The sequence below is a fragment of the Petaurus breviceps genome, unplaced genomic scaffold (assembly GCF_028583685.1).
Source record: "Petaurus breviceps papuanus isolate PSGF00001 unplaced genomic scaffold, PetGlider_PUasm1.0 139, whole genome shotgun sequence".
NCBI classification, from domain to species: Eukaryota; Metazoa; Chordata; class Mammalia; order Diprotodontia; family Petauridae; genus Petaurus; species Petaurus breviceps.
Genome location: NW_027185697.1, coordinates 22979306 through 22984132, shown reverse-complemented (window position 1 = coordinate 22984132; position 4827 = coordinate 22979306).

Genomic DNA, 4827 nt, shown 5'->3' with positions numbered 1-4827 from the left:
GATCTGGGAACTCTGGAACCTGGCTATAATATTTCTGGGAGTTTTCTTTTTGGGATCTTTTTCCAGAGGTGATTGGTGGATTCTTTCTACCTCTCTTTTGCCCTCTGGTTCTAAAACATCAGGACAATTTTCCTTGAGAATTTCTTGAAGGATGATTTCTAGGTTCTTTTTTTGATATGGCTTTCGAGTAGTCCAATAATTCTTAAATTATCTCTTCTGGATCAATTTTCCATCTCAGTGGCTTTTTCAATGAGATAAATCACATTGCCTTCCATTTTTTTCATTTGTTTGGATCTGTTTAATAGTATCTTGATTTCTCATAAAGTCACTAGCTTCCATTTGCTCCAATCTAATTCTGAAATAATGATTCTCTTCAGTAAGCTTTTGAGATTCTTTTTCTATCTGGAAAATTCAGCTTTTTAAGGCATTCTTCACCTCATTGACTTTTTGAGTCTCTTTTGCCATTTGATTTATTGTATTTTTTAAGGTGTTAATACTCTTCAGTCAGGTTGTTGACTCTCATTTTATAATTTTTCTTGCATCATTCTCATTTCTCATCTCAATTTTTCCTCCACTTCTCTTAATTGGTTTTCAAAATCCTTAAGCTCCTCTATGGCCTGTAACCAATTCATATTTTTCTTGGAAGCTTTTGGTGCAGGAATTCTGACTTTTCTGTCTTCCTCCTGTTCTATGCCCCAATCCTTTTTGTCCACAAAAAAGGAATCCAAAGTTGGACTGCTTTGTTTGCCTTGCTTCCCTTGCTTGCTCATGCTGCCACACAATTACTTGACTTTTGAGTTTTTTGCCACAGTAGAATTCTGCTACTAGAGGGGAGAGCTTTGTCCCAAATTTCTGGGATTTTCTCAGCTACTGGAGCTGTTTGTTGGCTGCCCTCTCAGAAGCCTTCACACACTCTGACACACTGGTCATGAACCCCAGGACCTCTACCCCAGACAGTGATACAGATTCAATCAGTTTAAAGCAAGAGAGATTACCCCTCAGATTGGTCACTTTGTCCCCCTTCATTGTGCAGGTGTGGAGCTCTGAAGCAGCCGTGTGGAAGTGGCTGCACATCTACCACACCTGAGTGGCTTCTTGCCCTGGGGGCAAAGGCTGGATCACACTCCCAAACTCCCAGGTCCCAAAGTTGACACTACACTGACCTCTCACTTTGTCCTTAGGATCTATGGGTTGATAATTCTGGAAACTGCTACAGCTGCTGGTGATGTGAAGTCCCTCCAGCTGGTGGCTAGTTGTGGCCACCCTGAGGCTAAAATCTTAGGCTTGAAAGGTGCTGGGCTCAGCTCCCAACATGCTGTGCTGGCTGCTTCCTGCTGAAATGTCTTCAGTGTGAGGTTAGGTTCTCTGTGTCATTTTGTGGGTTCTGTAGCTCCAAAGTTTGTTTAGAGTCTTTTTTTATATGAATTGGAGGAGGTGAAAGCAGAAGTCCCAGGGAAGTCCTGTTTCTACTCCACCATCTTTGACCCTGCCTCCTGTGCCACACTTTCTTATTGAGCTATGTGAATGCAGAATATTTTTCAGTATGCATAAAGTATAAAGTTAAAATGATTCAGTTTCCATGAGATTTTGATAAAGAATTTATGTATGCTTCTTGAATTGAGTTTAATATTACCTGGTATTCTGTATCTAAAGAAGGAATAGGAAGAAAAAGGCAATTAGATCCAAACTGACATGAAAAGACTATGAAGATGATTTTTTAGTTGGCTCCTCTTTGCGCCTCCATTCTACTGTAAGACCAATGTAAAATGTGTCCTTCATAAGTAATTATGTATTTTCTTAATGGTGACTGAGTCTGGGTCTCTTAACAAGAGATGAATAGAAATTAGAAATGTTCATGTAATAATAGCCAATGACTAATGATTTTACTAAATGAAGATCCTGAAGGGCAGACACTCTCATTTTTTTCTTCATTTTCTGGGTGCTTGGCAACTACTATGTCCTTAATACATGCTTTCCTCTCCACCCCTTCCCATACATTTATTGAATACATAGCATCTTATATATAAATATATGATGATACTTAGCACTTGGAGCTTAAATAAGATCCTAATGCATAATTTTGTTGATTAATTTTCCTCTGCTGTATTTGACCTATGACTGGAACATGATTAAATTTGTTTAGGCACAAGAAAGTATACCCAGATATATATCTAAGCTCTAATGTGTACTTTAGGGCCATGATGGACATGTGGCATCAATGATAGGGTTACTCCCTTAATTGGCATAGATTGCAACCCTCATTTCTCTTCTCATTTTTTATTTCTCTTACTCTTGCTTTTTCATCAAATCTCTATAATGGATTTAACTAGCATGTTGAAGGCCTTCCTTTAAATACCAAGACTTTTCATAAATGTACCATGACAACAACCATGTAAAGAATTGGAAGAAAAGATGTGTGTGTTTCTCGAACCAGGTCTCTTGCTTCTAATATACTAAATTCTCAGTAAAACTAAATTTATTCCCTTTCTTTCATTTTTTTTCTTTTCAGCTAAAATATGATAAAATTTGCCTGGGTTCCCATTAGAATCATTACCTCCCAAACTGCTTTGATTTAGACTCACTAGCATTTCTCACTGTCCCTGCATGATGGAGATTAGACCTCTGTATTTTTCTTTCATTAAAAAGCTCATCTTTTTCTGGTATCTGTATGCAGAACACTGGGCTGACAACTTTGAAATGTAAGGAATTTAGCTATGAACAAGGTTTTTTTTTAATCATTGTGGAATAAATTTTTTTTTCCTGAAATCATCAGAACATAAACCAGCATTTCTTTCTGCAGATCTGGAACATGAGACTTTAATTCCCACATTTTTTTTTATTTCCCTCAGAATGACACAGGTGGTGATGCAGAGATGTTAAACTCTTTCATCTGATGGACACTGAGAGATGGAATGAGTCCCAGATCAAATCTCTCTCTCTTATCTTACCTATGGTTTTGTTTCCAGTTGTATTAAGGATGCTTTGAGAATGTGTGGACAGCTCTTTATGAACCTGAATTCAAGATGGACAGTGCATTATTTGTTCTCATCCAAACCTGACACAAACTGGGAAGAAGGGAAATGTTGAGAACAGGTCACTTGCTAGGGAACAGCAATACTCAGCTGCCCCCATTCACCCCACTTTTACTTAGCCTGCACATTGGCTATTTGGTCCAGAGAGGCTCCATCTCTTCTGTCTTTTTCTTGACATTGTCTCATTGAGTGGTGCCAAGAGCCCAGCAGTACTCCAAGCTCTGTCAATGCTGCTTTGATTTCCTGGAAAGAAATCTTGCAATTTACAAGAGAGGGAATCCACTGGGAATGGAAATGATTTCTTTTCATGGGTCATTACTTTCCTGACCATTTACTTCAGACAAATCCAATGTTCCAATTCAGTGAAGATGAATTTCAAAGAAACGTCATGAAAATGGCAGAAAAATCTAAGCATGACGCTAGGTTTGGTGTTTGGGAATCAGAAGTAGAAAGCCAAGAAGATAATGAGGGTTTTGAGTGTTTTAGGAAATATTAAAAAAAACATATTTATTAATGTCCTTTTAAATATTCATACTGAATACATCCCTCCACTTTCCTCTATTCAATGAAACTTTCTTATAACAAAGATTTTTTTCTAAATCCTTCTAAAAAAACTGTTGAGGGAAACCGTCCAATAAATATATCGACTATATCTGACAATATATGCAATATTCCACACTCTTTTTTGTCTGCTGTTTCATAGAATAGAAGAAGTTGCATTTCCTCATTTCTTCTCTGGGACCAGAGCCTTAAGCTTCATTTTGGTGGTCTTTCCATTTCCATTACTATTGTCAATTTGTATATTGTCCCCATTGTCTTAGAATCCAGATGCCAAAAGTATGAACTTGCTCAATCTCATTCTTAATTTTTTCTCTCAATAGAAGAAGTATTAACAGATGATTAGAGTTGAAATCAAATTTAGAAATCATAAAGTTCAACCCCATCATTTCCATAACAAATCCAATCTGAGTATTTTTATTAAAAAGAATGCTTTACCTTTTGCTTTTATGTTGCCTACATTTCTCAATGCATACTTCCCCTTTTCCCTTTCCAGAAAACAATCCTTATAAAAGATTTAAAGAGAGAGGAAAATCCTATTTAATAAAACAGAGCAATGTATCAATAATTAGCTTCTAATGGTGGGGGAATACAGCCTTCCCAAGTAAGTATGGGCATTATTATGTGAGGATGAGAGGGATGATAAGGAAGGGATACAAGAAAAGTTTCCTATATGAGTCGATCCCTGGGCAGATCCTCAAAGAAAGTTAGTGTTCTAGGAAGCAGAGAAAAGGGAGTATGTTACAGGCAATGATTTTCTTTTTTGGAACAGCCTCTGGCAGGTAATAGGGGCAGAAAATGCAGTGAAATGTTTGGGTAACATCAAGTATACAAGTCTAGATGGAACATGCAGGGCATGAAAGGATATAATAAGCAATAGAGTAGAAAAGCAAATAGTTGTGATTGTGCAGGACTTTAAATGACACTCTAAGGAGTTTGTATTGTATTTTATAGGCCATAGGAAACCGTGGAAAAGTTTGTTCAGGCAAATGACACCGGCAGACTTTTGCTTTAGGTTTTCCTAGGAAACAGACCCAGAATGTCTGAGAGAGTTGCTCTGGTGTACATTGAGGATTACTTGTCAAGCTTGGATTGTGAACCAAGGTCTAGTTGCTGCCCTTCAGCAAAACATGGAACTTCTTCTTCTCCTTCTCCTTCTTCTCCTTCTTCTTCTTCCTCTTCTTCTTCTTCTTCTTCTTCTTCTTCTTCTTCTTCTTCTTCTTCTTCTTCTTCTTCT